This window comes from Phoca vitulina, unplaced genomic scaffold (assembly GCF_004348235.1).
Source record: "Phoca vitulina isolate PV1807 unplaced genomic scaffold, GSC_HSeal_1.0 scaffold5, whole genome shotgun sequence".
NCBI classification, from domain to species: domain Eukaryota; kingdom Metazoa; phylum Chordata; class Mammalia; order Carnivora; family Phocidae; genus Phoca; species Phoca vitulina.
The window spans coordinates 76,379,970-76,397,355 of NW_022589708.1; the positions used below are offsets into that span (position 1 = coordinate 76,379,970).

Here is a 17,386-nt window from a genome sequence, read left to right on the forward strand (position 1 = left end):
GCCTAAGAGGCTGGATCCCATTTCCTCAGCTGAACATACTGACTCCAGGCTCACTTTCAGAAGCTAATGACCTGTTTTCTTGTCCTTCCCGATTTGAGCGCTACTTACAATTACTTCTGCTCCCACATCTGGTTTTTTCCCCCCAGTTTATTTCTTACTCTACCATGTTTTATGATTGCCCACATTAAGTATTTTGGTTAACCTGCTATTGCTATTTCTCAGTGTTGATTACGTTGCATAAAACAAGGATTTTACTCTAGACAGGTATGATTTAAATGACTAGGTGGAACACTCAATTTAAATTTTTTTCTAAAAAATCAATTTTGTTAATAAGTTATTAGCTTATAGTCCTCATAGTTCATGGTGTCTTTCATTTTTATTTGATACTGTGTATTATGTTTCTGCTAGAAGAGACTTTCAGAGGCTATCTGGTTCTGATAGCTTCCTTCAGATATTTATTATTATCAGCATTGGGAAGGATACCAATTCTTCAGCACTTTGACATCAGACAACAGCAAAGCAGCATTCGTGCTGGCAAGAAATTGTGCTGGAACAATGCAGAGTACTTTGCAATCTATTTATAAGCCCTTTACCAAAAAATTAATGAAATAATGCTTTATCTTAGAACTTAAAATCTGTATTCCAAGATAAAGAATTTTGAGTTTTACTATATGCTGAATAAAAATTACCTTTAGAGACCCCTTTATTTTTAAAAATAATTTATGTTATTGGGGCACCTGGGTGGCTCAGTCAGTTAAGCGTCTGCCTTTGGCTCAAGTCATGATCCTGGGGCCCTGGGATAGAGCCCCACATTGGGCTCATTGCTCTGCAGGGAACCTGCTTCTCTCTCTTACTCTGCCTGCTGCTCCCCCTGCTTGTGCTCTCTCTCTCTCTGTCAAATAAATAAATAAAATAAACTTTCTTTAAAAAAATAATTTATGTTATCATTAAAAATTTATACTTCTTTCCCTGTTAACCATCTCTCAAAGTTGTTGGTGGTGCACTTAATTTTGGTTGGTTTTAAATGCTTCTCTCAAATATAGTTATCAAAATTTTAATAGGGATTCAGACATGAAGTATAATACATTTTTGCATGAATACCAGTTTTTATATGCTTTGAATTCATGGTTCCCTATTTATTATTAAAATAAAACCACCTTATGGATAAGAATTCTGTCTTCTATATTCTTTGATTCTTGTCATGGGATATAATATAGTGAATTGAGCACTGTGTCTACTAAATAGATGTTGTTAAGTGACATTCTTAATTTCAAGGGTCATTTATGGACATGCCTAATTTGGATAGGCTATTGCCAGGAGTTTGAGACATAGAAATCATAAATACATAGATGATGTTGAAAAGGAGCCAAAATGATTTTTTTTCTAAAAGTAGATTTGAAAACAACTAAACAGACCCTTTAGAAATGAGAAATTCAGTTCTATTTTAAAATTCAAAAATGAGTTATATAGCTTGAAGTTTTCAGACATATAAAGTCTATATCTTATATTTATCCAACAGATATGTAAGAAGATAAATCTTAGAAAACATGACAGCGTGGTAAAGATACGGGAAATGTGAAGGGAAATCTGAAGGAAGAGATGGTCTAAATGTGTCCCACTGGAGCTCCAGGGGAGTAACAGGAGAAAATATAGGAAAGACAATGATTAAAGGGTAACTGTGAAGAATTTTCTCTAATTGAAGATAAATTAGGCTGAAAATAGATACTGACTCCTGAGCTGGATAAATTAATTGAAATGTATTAAATAATTCTGAATCCAGAGAACATCAAAAACAAAGAAGCCTCATGACAAGTATGGGTCCCAGGTTCAACCTTGTAAACGTGGTCATGCTGCAAAATTAATTAACTCATCCCAGTGAGGGCCTCTATATAGGAGAGTCTGGCAGAGAGTTCAAATCCATCCTTTTTCCAGCTAGCACTTCTTGGTAGGGCACCTGTTGGGAATGATCCTGAGCCCTCGGGCCTGCACAGTGATTCCAAGAAGGAAGGGAAGGAGGAAGGAGCAGTGATTCCAAGAATCTCCCAGTTAAACCATTCTTGGAAGAGTAATCTAGATTATTGGTGATAAGGGCCCCATTTACTGGTGTTGCTTATTCCCAGCCCAACACACATAACACCACCCATCCTTTTACCCCAAAGGAGATGAAAACTTCAGCTACCCCTCAACAATGAGGCAGGAGCAGAGGACAGTCACCATCCACCATTTATGTTATATCTGAACTCCCATAATTATAGGCACATTATGGTGGGGTATTGCTGTAACACTACACATATAAAATTATATTCACGAGGAGGCTGTAGAAATGCTAGACTTGTATGCATCTAACAAACATCCTGATAATCCTACCTTCATGTATATCTATTTATCTGTATACATGAAATAAAAACTAAATAAGTTCAAAAAATAATGAAGCAAGCCATTATCATAGTGGAAGATTTTAGCATACGTCTATTGATAGATCAAGCCCTCTAAAATGAGTGGCGTTATATGAAACTTGGACAATACAATTGAAATGTGTTTAAACGGACATATAGAGAGCCCAACTGGGAAGTGCTTATGCTTTACAAGCATACATGTAACAGTTGCAAAATCTGATAACCTACTAGTTCACAAGGAAGTATGAAGAAATGCCACTGGAGTTGTTTCATACAAATTCTTTGCTCTGTTGATAATATAGTAAAATTATAAGTGCATTACACAATGATGGGTAAAACAAAAACCAAAGTCTTTGAAATACGTTAAGAGGACTGGGATTGAGGCTTGATGATCACACTCACTCAGACACACACAGATGATTCAGATTATGTTTTCCTGCCATAACCACAAGGCAAGGGGTGGAGGAGGTCCAATGGGCACAGCTACCCAGCCATCTTCTTTTCTCCCAGGGAGATTCATCTGAGTGTTAGGGATAGAGCTCTGCTTTGAGTTAGGTCCTGCCAGGCCACAGGGCAGGCTGACTGCGGGCTTTCCAAACCTCTAATATCACCCATCATGTCAATCGAAAAACTGCAGGAAAATTATTTTTGACAGTCTCAAAACTGCCTTTCATATCATAGAATGTAGCTCTGATGTCCAAGCAGTATAATTTCTTATTACGCAGCAGGTGCTATCATGTTACATCATCCATTAAAATGACAAGGCAACTCACAAGAGTAGTCAACTGCAAGAGTATATATGGCCAGTAGGAGTTATGTGCACATAACAGGCAATTGCTGAGTATGCACTGGACAAATGGATGTATAGAGAGTGGGACTTACTGGATAAAAAGCATAGTTTTGTGCTTCAGTATGAAAAATGAGATCATGACAAAAGGACAAATAGAGAAAGGAGAATAGAGTCTAAAACAAGCCCCCATACAGAGGTGATAAATGAATAAATGGAAAGTGAGAAATAAGAGCTATCCAGTATATATGGACCACTCTTCCAGGGAAGGAGGAAGTTAGTGTGCTTATCAGTTAAAGGGGACTAGGTCATGCTAGCACTGCGAACCATGGGACGGAAAAGTTCTCCCTCCATTTGCTTTCAGACTTCCAAAAGATAGCTAATTCCTATGTTAATTAGCTAATTCTCACTATTTCCAGCCTCCCTGTTTGCATCATAACTCACATCACTCTGACTAGGTGCAAACATTTAGGAAAACAAAGAGTAATGGGGAGGAGTCTGCCCCAAGAAAAATTCAATGGCTCATAATAAATTGGGGAAAACATTTGTCTTAAAGATAAGGCAAGGTTGATACCTTTAAAAATACAAATAATCCAGTAACACTTGAGCAAAGCCATGCACTTACACCAAGGAAACATAAATGACCAATAATACCCACAGTAAAAAGTTCAGCTTCACTGTAAACCAACGGAATGCAGATAAACACAAGTGCTGGAGCAGTTTGCAAAGACTAAGGGAGATTTAAAAAGTGATTAGTAGCCAATATCGGCAAAGTGTTTGAAAAACGAACATGGTACCCCTCTGCTGGTGAGCTTGAAAGTGAACGTAATCCTTCTAGACAGGTACTTGGCACTATGTACCAAGGACCTCAAACACAGTAATTTCAATTCTGGAAACTTAGTCCAAGAAAGAAACAATTAGGAACTAAAATGAAGATGTATGTTTCAGGATTATGTATTGTAGCAGTATCTATCATGGTGAAAAACTAGACACTAAATAAATGATGAAGCATAATGAATTCATTGGATTCTTACAGTATGACAGAATTAACTGCTTGGAAGCAAAACAATATCCTAGGGAAATGCTAATGATAGAGTGTCAAATGAAAAAGAAATACATATTAAAATGTACATGCATAGAAAAAAGTAAAATTTAAAAATTGTTAATAATAATTTCCCCCATACTCTACTTTTTTCATTGAAAATTGCATTTCCCAAATATTTTTCTCTATTTTTTCAGATTTACAGAATTTTTACAAATCTATCTTTTGATATATATATTCTTTTGATAATACTAAAGTTAGTAATAAATTTACCATACTCATCCCAACTATGACTACAACATAACTTGAAGAATAGATCTGCTTTATATTTTAGTCAAGCTGCTCAGCATTGGACACCTAAATACAGCAAAGTACGTGGATTATAATGATCAATTTCATCCAAAGTCACAATCATTTATGCCCATATTCCCATATTATAAATACACACACACACAAACACACACAGATTAGAAACGTCATCAGATTGTTCTCTCTTCTTTACAATAGGATTGACTTTTAAAATAAAATGGCAAACTCTGCCATTTAAAAAAAAATTCTTTACAAAATACACCAAACCAAGAGAATAAATGCTCTTCAAGTAGCTAAGAGACCTAAATGGGGAAGAAACTTATTTAAATGAACGAATGACTCTAAGGAAAAAGAAAACCTCAAACCCACGGTCATACAAATGTTAGGTAATAAAACTGGCTTCAAATGTCATTTTGTTTCATAGTTCCGATGTAGGCTTATTTTAAAACAGTGTGAGGTTTATAAAGGTGGGCAATTCAAACATACTTTTCTTAGTGTTTTGTTCTTGTTTTTATTAAATAAACTCAGAAATTGGAGACTTTTACAGTGTCATTATATAGTATTTGCCTAAGGAGTAATATTAACATCCAGAAATTGAAGTTGGCAGAGATCAGACATAGAATAGTGATTAAGCAAGAACAGTACTCATGTCAATTAGAAGTGTGCGCATTCAAGTATCATTACAAAGACTGCCACATTTGGAGACCTGGTTTCTTAACCGGAACCAGGTGTTATTTGATACCAAATATGCTCCCCTTCTTGGCATGGTTTATACCTACCATTTACCTCTGATTTAGTGCATGTACATCAAGTGCAGAGAGACAAATTAGTAGTTAGCTGCAGCAAGAGCTAAGGAAATGTTAACAAAATGCTATACTGTGGAGCTGCTGGAAGCCCAAAAGCGACCCCGTCTCCCTGTTGAAGGTCACTCAGTGGCCTCCTGCTGCACTTCATACTAAGCTCCACTCCACTGGTGCATCCAGCCTTCCCAGTTCCATCTCATCCCACTCTGTCCTTCTCAACACTGGTTTCCTTCCATCTCTGAAACAGACTAAGCTCTTTCTATTTCATAGCCTTTGTACATGTTCTTCCTTCTGACTGACAATTTGGTCCATACCACGTGGCGGCCACTTCTGTCTTAGCTTAAAGGGTCTTTTGTGAGCACCCCCACTTCTGTGTATCTTGTGTCCTGTCCTAATTTACAACTGAGTCCTGGTTATTTCTTTCATGGTATTTCTCAGGGTGGATAAGGATACCTTTATTTGTTTACTTTGTATTGTCTATTCCTCTTTGGACTCTTACCTCCATGAGGGCAGGAAGGATACTTTGTTCACTGTCATGTATCCAGCACCTAGAGTAGTACCTGCCAAGGAGCAGGTACTCCATTATATGTAACTGTTGCAGGCAGGGAGGCCAAATAAAATGTATTCTCATCTATAATGTATTTGTGGAATAGATTTCCACGTCTAGGAAACAGCATTATGATTGCAAATGTAAGCCATTCCCTCTTTATCCAGACATCCTATTATCTCTCTTACCCATTCTTTAACTGAGATCCTACCAATGTCAACAGAAATTCTGTGAATAGCTAGGAAAAGAACTGGAACATATCAAACAGAAGGGGGAAATGATGGATTTACACATCATTATTTTCCAGACCCTTTCATTGGCATAATGAGATGACGGATGCATATGTCATAATTCATAGGCTGACACTTCCCTCATTTCACATCTCAGCAATCCTGCGTATGACTTCATTTGCTAGCATCAATGTTAATCATAAGCACTCTTTGTGTCTGAACAGTGCATTTCAAGGGTCAAGATCATATAAAGTTCTACCCTGATAAGATAAATGAGTTGGATTTGGGAGGAAGATTAGTAATCAAAAAGCACTGTTCCTCAAATAATACAATATATGTTAAAAAAAAGAAGAAGAAGAAGATAGCAGGAGGGGAAAAATGAAGGGGGGGAAATTGGAGGGGGAGATGAACCATGAGAGACGATGGACTCTGAAAAACAAACTGAGGGTTCTAGAGGGGAGGAGGGTGGGAGAATGGGTTAGCCTGGTGATGGGTATTAAAGAGGGCACGTTCTGCATGGAGCACTGGGTGTTATACACAAACAATGAATCATGGAACACTACATCAAAAACTAATGATGTAATGTATGGTGATTAACATAATAAAAAATAAAAAAAAGCACTGCTTCTACTTTTGCTTTTCAACTATAGAATCTTAAGTATATCCCTTTTGCTTTCATATAAACCAGACTGAGTTCTAAAAACATGCCTTACTTAGTTCTAGGACAGAAACTTCGTGATGATCAATTCTGTCAACTGGTCAATTCACCTGGCCCAGCAGGCTTATGCTCACAGCAGAGACTCCTGATCACCTTAGTCTCAGGACACGTTCTGACTTCTGGTGGAGTATGTTTGAAGAGCTTTCTGAGAGGGGTTTGGGGCTTTGTCACCTGGTTCTGTCTGTGAGATGCAGCCCACAGACCCACATGTCTTTCTAACCTCTGCACCTGCTCCCTGGAAATTGGAGTTCCCCCTACTGTTTTATCTTCTCTTCCTTCTTCACAGTGGCATTTCTTCCCCAAATTCTACTCCAATCTGTGACCCCACTAAAGCTCTGGGGAAATCAGGGGCGCCTGGGTGGCTCAGTCGTTAAGTGTCTGCCTTCGGCTCAGGTCATGATCCCAGGGTCCTGGGATCGAGCCCCGCATCGGGCTCCCTGCTCAGCGGGAAGCCTGCTTCTCCCTCTCCCACTCCCCCTGCTTGTGATCCCTCTCTCGCTGTGTCTCTCTCTGTCAAATAAATAAATAAATAAATAAATAAATAAATAAATAAAAAAAGGCTCTGGGGAAATCATGGACAAGATTTACTTGGAGACTCTTAGTTCCTTACAATTAAGACTCCTGAATGAAAGTGGAGGAGAAGGGTATGATATTATTTGATTGTGGTTTATCTCCTTGTCTTTAAAATATTTACTTCTTTGATTTTGATGGTCCAAAACGAACACGAGGATTTATTTTTTGATTTAATATGTAGTCTTTTAGGAAACAATATATGGTTATCTTTTCTTCCCGCCAGTTCTTGTTGTTCAATTTGTGTTTTGTCAAATCACTCAGAAACTACCGACAAATATGTGGACTATTTCATTGCATAGCATTTTCCTAATGTTATATCAACACCAAAGGATCACCAAACATAGAGTTTAATTATGCAGTTTTTCAAAAAGTTTTTTTTTTTTAACATAGAAAGTGTTCACTGGGCTGTTTATTGGCGTCTTAACTTATACATGCTTTCCTAATATCATGGGTAATATAATAGTTTCCTTCGAAGTCCCCTAATGCTTACAATTGAGATTCCCAGAGTTCTTATGGATCACCTAATGCCTGGACCCACTGGCGTCTTTCTCACAACAGGTGGAATGTAAGGCTTACTGGTGAATTACAGGTATTTGATGTCATGAGAATTATAAGTTTCATAAATGTTATTATGCCTCTGATTACTATCATTATTCCAAACACACCATTTTAATACCTTTGGACACCTAACATTCACAATCAATCCAGTTAACCTTATAACATTTACTCTGATATATCCCCATATATATATATATTTTTTTTTTTTAAAGATTTATTTATTTATTTATTTGACAGAGAGAGACACAGTGAGAGAGGGAACACAAGCAGGGGGAGTGGGAGAGGGAGAAGCAGGCTTCCCGCGGAGCAGGGAGCCCGATGCGGGGCTCGATCCCAGGACCCCGGGATCACGACCTGAGCTGAAGGCAGACGCTTAATGACTGAGCCACCCAGGCGCCCCTATCCCCATATATATTTATAAATCTTACATATGTAGAGGCCTTTATTTCCCTGAAATTTGCCAGCATAGCTCCAAAGGGAAAATGCACCGTTCCTAGAAAAATGATTAACACAGAGTGTTATACTTGCTGTTATTATACACTAAGTACAAAATTCATGGTCTTTTGACTTTAAAGTCAGATCACACTAGTATTTTGAAGAATACGTATTTATAGAATGTGATGGTGCCACACCTTGACAAGGTTCTGGAAACTATTATTATAGATACAACCCATAATATGGAATATGGTTGTATAGATGCAACCCATATCAGAAAAGCTCTATATTATTAATAGAATCAATCAAAACTCAAATACCTATTTATTAAAATTATTATATGAATGACTCATTTATGTATTTTCCATGAAATATTTATGATTTTGTTCCTTTAAAATGTTTTGATAACAGAATATGATTTAATCGAAGTAATCACCAAAATAATAATGACCTTTAATTTGTCTGTATTGAGAGTAAAGGGATAATTAGTCGAAGTTAGCCCCTATTTAAGGTGGAATTATCCTGGCAGTTCTGTGGTAGCTTTAACTTAATCCTCTACTTATGAACCCAAGCAAATTAATCTGAAACGCAAGTTGTTCTCTCCTGTCTCCAGTTTCCTAGCTTACTCAACATCCAAACAATATTGCATTCATGTTCCCATATCATTTGTCCCATATCCACAAGGGCAGGATTTTTTCCCCCCTTTATGAGTTCTTTGCCAGTCTCACTGCCTAGAACACTGCCAATATCTGATGATTGAATGGATGAATATAATACAAAGATTAATTCTCCATTAAATGCTAGTTTTAAATTGTTCTACTGGATTACACTTTGGTCATACCTATAAAAGTAAAACAAGTAGAGAAAGAAAATTATTTTCTAAGAATTCATGCCCAAATCAGATAATCATAAAAACAGAAAACCTGAAGATTACTCTAGCAGATGCTGTAATGTGCCATGCAGACCTCGCCTCATCACCAAGAAACTCATTGTCCCAGCCACCAGGACGGCTTCCTGCTCACAGCACACACCTGAGTCCCTGCCCTGGGACTGTCTTTGGCTGATGAGGGCGGACTCACCCGAAGCGTTGCCCCTCGCAGGGCAGCTAAGGACTGGTCAGTCTAGGGGCATGAGGGCTTGGCCCCTGCCTTTGAAGATTCATGTCTTCTCTGAAGGGTCAGTCTGACTCCAGAGAGCACCTCCACCCCTCGTCTCTCCCCAGCCAGTCCTATGGGATCACGGAGGTTTCTGTTTTTACTACATCACAGTTGAGCTTCTTCCTCTGCCCATTCCTGCTTCCCCCACTCCCATAGAGCTATTCTTCCTAAAAGCACTTCCTAATGAACTTCCTCTATGCAAATCTCAGTCTCCTGTCCCTGTCCCCGAATCCCTGTCAAAACACAGGTAGCAGAGTTGGTGGCCAGAACTAGTCTGGGGAAGCAAATCTAAAATGGTATTTTGGAGCTGAATCACCTGTCAATCACTGGCAACCAGGACCCTGTTTCTGGCAGTTTGTGGAATACTGGCTATACCAGGGCACACAGTGGTGGCATCACTGTTAAAACTGCCCCTGGTGCTGAACGGGATGGAACATCAGTGGGAGGAAACTTACTAGCAGTGCAATGCATAAGGGATTGGAGGGTTTCAGACAAGTCAATCATCATAAGGACCATGGAATTGATGCTCTTCTTCAAGGCACTGGAGAAAGACAATGAGAGACTGAGGTGGTGCCAGGCGAACTGTAAAAATCAGAGGACCTCTCTGGCAGCTGATGAAGAGACTCCCACTTCCTGTAACTGAAGGGTAGAGTGAGCAGAGGATCCAGCCTTCCTAAGAGTCGAGGAGCACCAAAGAATGAATTCTCAACCTGGGCAAGGCTGCTCTGTCAGAACCAGGGCCCCAGCAGGGTGGGAGTGGAGCTGTGAGACTTGGAATGAGACATCTGGACCAATACACTTAAGAACCTGGAAACTCCAGGTGCCCCTGGAATGTCTGGGTCTGCAGAGTGGCCCATCCCTCCCTCCCACTTGAAGATGATGTGACAATCTGCCACCCGCCTGTTCTCTCCTGGCCAGCTGACCACATAGTTGGGATTAAATCACCACATAACCAGGTAGGGAAAGACAGGACCTGATAAGGGAACAAAGGGACTATATCCAAAGGGCCAGAAGTCCCTACCCAGCAGGTGTCAGCAAGTGACAGCGTAACTGGAACTGAGTCCCGGGGGGATGGATCAAGGAAGATACAAAGTGGGCAAGGAAAAACATTTGGTATTAGAGCATCCTGCAATGATACAGAATTTAACACCATGGTCTTGGAAGATGGCATTAATACACTGCTAGGTTGGCTCTCAAAAGCTTGGAGAAAATAATGGCTTATATAATGAAAGACAAAGCCAGACATGCCAGACTAGTTGTTGAAGAGGATGAAGATAGATGGGCAACCACCAAGAGAGTTCTCTCCATCTATGCAACAAGAGACATCAAGGATGGATGATCAGGAGGCTGAGGGCCACTAACCCCTATAAAAATCACAACTCTTTGCTCAAGTTTCATACCGTGAAGCCCTTAACTGAAGAGAGGCCTGATCCCCAGGAGGAGGCACCAGCAACACCAGAACAAGTGTACACAACAAGGACTCAGCCAGCCCTGCTCCAACAAATCCCAAGGCCATGCAATTGAGGAAAGGCTAAGCCTGTGGAAGAATCACAATGCAGACCTCTAGCGTTTTGGAATAAGGCCATGCAATCTGTGGCAGAGAATTATATGCCGTCTGAAAAACATTTCTCTAAATACTACTGGGCCTTCGTGCAAATAAGGCACTTGACCATGAGACACCAAGTGGCCATGTGGCCAGCATTTCCCATCATGACCTGAGTTTTGTTAGACTGACACCAAGGCATAACAAGGTCAGGAGCCAGCAGCAATCTCCTGAAAGTCAGAACTTCCTCCTAGAAAGTTAGGGCCAGGCAGAGGGCACAAGTAGGTTACTTACACAGGTGACTCATAGTTCCATGTCACTCACCACCTCTCCCCTATCTCAGTCCTCTGGTCATTGAGGGGTGTCCCTCATGACCAGCCTACAGAGGAGGAAAAAGGCCAAACTTGGTTTCAGGGTGGGTTGGCTCAATATATTGATGCAAGCCACAAAAGGCCTGCTGTGGACCACAGCCCAGTCAAGGTGCTGAGAGGAAATCTTCCCAAAGCACAAAGCTTCAGGTGCATCTGCTCATCCACTTTTTGTGGAAACAGAAATTGGCTGAGGTTGGAATATATACAATCTCATTGATGGAGCTGAATGGCTTGGCTGGTTCATCAGAACCTGGAAAGGGAAGTCTGGAAGAGGGAGGACAATGAGATCTGGGAAAGAGCTTGTGGGTGGACCTCCAGAGTACAAAGGGCAAAGGCTTTTGTTTCACACATTAACATCCTCCAGACTGTCCACTGTGCAAAAGGCACCAAATAACCAGAATGACTCTGCCAGCCGACACCAGCCAGCTCATCATCACCCATACCAGTGCTCCCATAGTGGCCATAGTGGCTGGGATAGAGGCCATGCATGGGCCCAACAAGGGCTCCCTCTCAGCAAGGCTGATCTAGCCACTGCCACTACTGAGTGTCTAAACTGCCAACAACAGACACCAATGCTGAACTTGAATTTAGCACCATCCCTTGACATGCCCAAGCAGCCACTCAATGGCAAGACAATTATATTTTTGTGACTGGAACTGACACCTAGGCTGGGTATGGGCTTTTCTTGTCTACATGGCTGTGGCCAGCATCACCATCTGAGGACTTACAAATGTTGGATCCATTGGTATGGGACTTTCCATGACATTTCAATAAATCAAATCATCCACTTCACAGCAAAGGCACTGGCACTTGACTGTGGGTCTACTGTTCTCATCACCGATTCTATGTCCCAGAAGCTACTGGCTTGAGGAGGGTGTGTGACAGCATTTTGAGGTTGCTTTTGAGGCCCCAGCTTGGAGATTCCTTGTGAGGGTGGGTAATGCTTCAGGATGGAGTCTGTATAGCCCTTATTAACAACTACTGTGGCACTGCATCCTCAATAGGTAGAACACATCTACCAATGGTGAGAGTCAGAGTGGTCATTCTTACCATCACTTTTAATGACCTGGGTGGGAAATCTGTACCTCCCATCCCCAAAACTATAGGCTCTGTGGATCTAGAAGTCTGTTCCCAGTGGGAAATGCTTCTACCAGGGAGTGCAACGTGAATCCCATTAATCTTCAAGCTACCATCCATTCACTTCATCTCTTCACATCAAGACAGTAGTTACAAGGAAAGGATGCACCATTCCTGGCTGGGAAGAATGTCTGTCACCCAGAAGGTCCAATGGAGCATTTCTTGGTATTCCTTGACCATTTTGATAGTAAATGGACAAGTGCCCAGACAAAGGTTGATAAAGAAGGGCATGATGACCAATGGCTCAGACCCCTCAGAGCTGAACGTCAGGCTCATCACACCAGGTTGGCTACGTAGACCGACAAAGGTATTAGGTGGGAACAAATGGGTGCTTGGGGGTGGGGGTGGGAGGAGAGACAGTGAGTATCAGTTGCCATCCAGAGACCAGCTGCAGCCACGGAGCCTGTAGTTCTTCCCAATGATGTTCCTTCAGTGGTTTCCTCAGGGCAAGAGATTGATTAGACTCTTGGGTGGAGGGCGGGCTATTCCCAAATTAGGTACATGAAGTAATCTGAGTGAGGCCAGGGTGAACAACAGTGGTGTGACACCCTGATCACACCAGAACCAAGGCCCTCATTCTTCCAGTTGCCAGGAGTGAGAATGGATGATGAGAATTACTTTTGATGGCACTGAGCCGCCCCACCTACAGTATGTCCCACATCCACTGTTTGATCACAGCAAGGGTGCAAAAGGCCCAGGCCCCGTCCTCAATTCCAGGACAACTCTGAGGGCCATCCCAGCTCTGTCACAACTACCTTGCCATTCAATCGTCCAGCCCAATTTGACTGCCTTCGGTTTCCTACACGTGTTTTTACTGAAGATGTTCTCGCATGAAGTGACACACAAATCTCCAGCTCAGAGTGTTTCCTGGGGAAGCCTATCTAAACAACTGTTGTTGGAAAGATTGGGATTTTAACAAGTGAACAGTCAGATACGCCCACGGATTTCTCAGTAGAACATTGCTCGACTTCATCTATCTGAGGTCAGGTTCCCTGAGTAGAACCTGAGGTGAGGATTCTCATACAAGTGACTTATTAAGGGAATGTTCTCTGAGAGGCACAGGTCAGGCAATGAGAGAAGCTGATTAGGGAGGGAGAAGAAGTTAGACACACAGATGTGGGTTGAGATGTGGGCAATGCCCCAGAGAAACATGCAAACCCTTACTAGGCATTTAGTAGCCAGTTCCTATGCCAGCCCTGTGAGGGGCAGGGGGACCTCAGTCCATCCTAGTATAGACATGAATCTTTTTTTTTTAAATTATGTTATGTTAATCACCATACATTACATCATTAGTTTTTGATGTAGTGTTCCATGATTCATTGTTTGCATATAATACCCAGTGCTCCATGCAGAACGTGCCCTCCTTAATACCCATCACCAGGCTAACCCATCCCCCCACCCCCCTCCCCTCTAGAACCCTCAGTTTGTTTTTCAGAGTCCATAGTCTCTTAGACATGACTCTTAAGTTTAACATTATTTACAAAGGAAGCCAGAGTTCAGAATATTCTTAAAGTTACACATGGAAGCTGCATTTAACCAAACAGAATAAAAGAGCCCTCATCTATGTCATTAGTCTTTGGAGTTCTATAACTGAACTGAAAATTTCAGGCAAAGCAGCTCTATAACCCCTTCCTCTCAAAACCTCAGTTTGCCTAGTCCCTAAAAATAGCATTTAACTAAATGCGAACTCTGAGAAATAACCATACAAAATTAAGGACAAATTTTAAGAAAAAATAGTTACTTAAATATATCAACCAAGAGGAGATTCTTTTTAGTTACAAGTCTCCATATGAAAGATTTAGGGCAAAAAGGAATTCTTGAGGTAGACCTAATTAAGGTTCTTATCAAATGTGGTGTATATGCAATTTTCCAATTCCTTTGACAGTTCATTAAGAAGTTTCAGAGAACTTCAAGGTCATGATTCACTTCTATCTTTGTAGACACCTTTCTTCAGTATTGAAATGTGAGGATTTAAAGTGATATTCAAATGTGGGCCAGTACAGGGACAGCAGACTTCTATATTTTACCAAGATTAACATTTTAGAATATTTTATATATAATTTTCATTAAGATCTAAAATGTTTTATGAAAGGAAAATGTCCATAGGAAACCCAGTCAGTTGAGTTTTTTTCCTTCAGAACTACTAAAGGCACCAAGGATTTCCAGTAAATTAATGAGAGTATCAGGGAGAGTTTTCTATTTGTGTTCTGGAAGGTGCATTTCCTCCTCAGCAGCCCTGAGTGCATGAGAATATTCCCTACTGGAATAACAGCTTCAGTCTGGTATCTTCTATAGAGGGCTCATGGTGCCTTGCTGGGGGTCCAGGAGAAGCAGTTAGAAATCCTGATACTCACCATTCTGAGGTTCCTCTCTGACCTCCCTGTCAGTGGGGGTGAGAGTAAGAGATTATGTATTTCCTCATTGGTGGTGATGATGAGGAGGCGTGGGGGCGGGAGGATGAGGAGAGCTACTGTTTACCAAGAAGTCAGACACCTACATGTTTTGTATGAGCTGAATTTGATACTCATTATAACATCAGGAGGTAGAAACTGATTATTCCTAGTTTTACAAATGAGGAAACTGAGGCTGAGGGTAGTTAAGCAATTCACACAAACAAGGTCATACAACTGGAAAGTGGCACTCTGACTCCACAGCCTGCATCTGTAGTCACTGCCTTGCCATTGATACTATGCTTTTCCGGGACCTTTCACAAGTGAAACCAATCGGGAATGTGCAAAAGAGAGTTGAAATGGTCACAAAGGTGAGGCTAGGTTTCAAGATACCCATCTCTACAGCAATGGCTTCTTCCTGCTGCTTCTCCCTTCATTCCTCAGTCCTCAGCAGAAGCTGTCTCTGGACTTTCCATAACTCCTCCCTCTCCCTCCCCCACGCCCCCAATCCATTCTCCATGGCAACCAGAGTAAGTGTCCCAAAGAATAAATCTGTCCCCACTGCTTTTCTGTTGTAAATGCTCAAAGGCACCCCACGGCTTTAGGAGGAAGCACACATCCTTTGGGCATAAACAAACTCTCCTGCCATCCCCAGCTCCTTTTTCAGCAATGGTGTGCTGCACACCGGTCATACCCACGTCAAGCAGACTTCGATATTTTGAGGGATTTTGAGAGAAGTCTTGAGACTTTTGTAAATCCACTAATTACTAAATACTCCTATATCAATTTTCCCAAAGATTTTGCTAGGGCATAATCAGATATAAAATTGAAAATGAAGTTAGTTGCAGTCTGAAATGGCAAGTCCAGTGGATGAGGAAAACCACAACACTCATGGGGACAGCATGGAAATATCTGGCCTCTTTGTAGGTCCAGAGGAGCACAAAGCTAGGCGGATGCTCTTTGTGGGGGATGTGGGAGAAAGGGGAGGGAAGGACAGAGGGGTAGAGGCAGGTTCTGAAGAATGGGCAAGTAGCAAAATCATCTTTGGGATTGTAGTGTTTTCCCTCCTATGAGGAAACCATACCAATGGTGGGCTTAGCCCTTAGCCGGGCTGGGCTCATTTGAAAAGAAGCAAGGGTCTGTGAGAAGCCAAGCAGAAGAGGTAGCAAAGGGAGAACCACAGGTCCTACACAATATGCAAAATTAAACTAAATGGACACCTGTTCATAATTTACAATTACTATTTGATTTTCATAGTCAACAGCAATGCAATAACTAGAAAGTGTGCATTTTAAAGGACAATATGGAGCCATTTTATTTTCAGCATTTTAATTGTGTAGGGGAGGAAACATTTTTCCTTCCACCCTTTAAGGTCTTCCAGGTGGTTTAAGAATTAAATTGACATGAGACAGATTAACAGAGAAAACAAAACAAAGCCCAAGGTTTACTATATGCACACGGAGGCCCAATAATGAGGTGAAGACCTAAAGAAACATCCCAGGGCGCCTGGGTAGCTCAGTCAGTTAAGTTGTCTGCTCCCAGGGTCCTGGGATCGAGCCCCGCTTCTGGCTCCCTGCTCAGCGGAGAGCCTGCTTCTCCCTCTGCCACTCCCCCTGCTTGTGCTCTCTCTCTCTCTCTGTGTCAAATGAATAAATAAAATCTTTAAGAAAAATAAAGAAACAACCCAGGCAGGCAGTTTTTATACTTTTTAGAGAAAGGGACCATAAGTCTGTGAGGAATTGACAGGACAAAGAAAACTTAACTTTGGGAGCTTCCATTAGTAAGGAATTCTAAACAGAATTTGGGCTGGGGGAGTAAATTAGTAAAACGTAACAAGGGTTGTTTATATAGACTTCTTGGCTCTCAATTCCCCACCTCTGGTGATAAGGAGGTCTCCTTATCTCCTGCTACAAGGAGGGCACCTTTCACACGGGAGACTGATTTTTTGCTTTCAGGAGACAAATGCAGGGGAGTGGGGGGTCAGATTGTTTTTTCACTGGCTGTTTCTTAAGTGACTCTTACATTTTGGGGTGGCCTGCCCTTGGCACGTGCAACCGCAAGCTTAGCCATCCTCTTCTGGAAACTTGGATTTGTCAGTCCTTGGAATTTGACATTTAAATATGCTGAAATACTACTTTTCATTTGGCTTTGAAAGAAAACCTTAAATTCTAGAACCTATAAAACTAACACCAACTTGAACCATTAGCCTTGAAACTCTGAGTGTGCCTCTTTGTACTTATTTCTACAAAATGTTTCCAAGAAACTAAGTAACAGCTAAACAGTACATTTTGTACTAGTGAGTTACTCCATCCTGCTGGCGAATCTTCCAGCCAGTTGAGTTCTATTTTCCCTTATTATCTTTTTCTGAGCCTCCCTTTAAACTTGTTTTC

The 17,386-nt window shown here is 41.2% G+C and overlaps 1 protein-coding gene across 3 annotated transcripts in view; it reads right to left on the bottom strand.

Moving 5' to 3' along the window:
* The window catches only part of SGCG (sarcoglycan gamma), a 130,044-nt gene that overhangs the window by 89,509 nt on the left and 23,149 nt on the right, over positions 1–17,386 (bottom strand). The gene's annotated exons all lie outside the window — the stretch shown is intronic.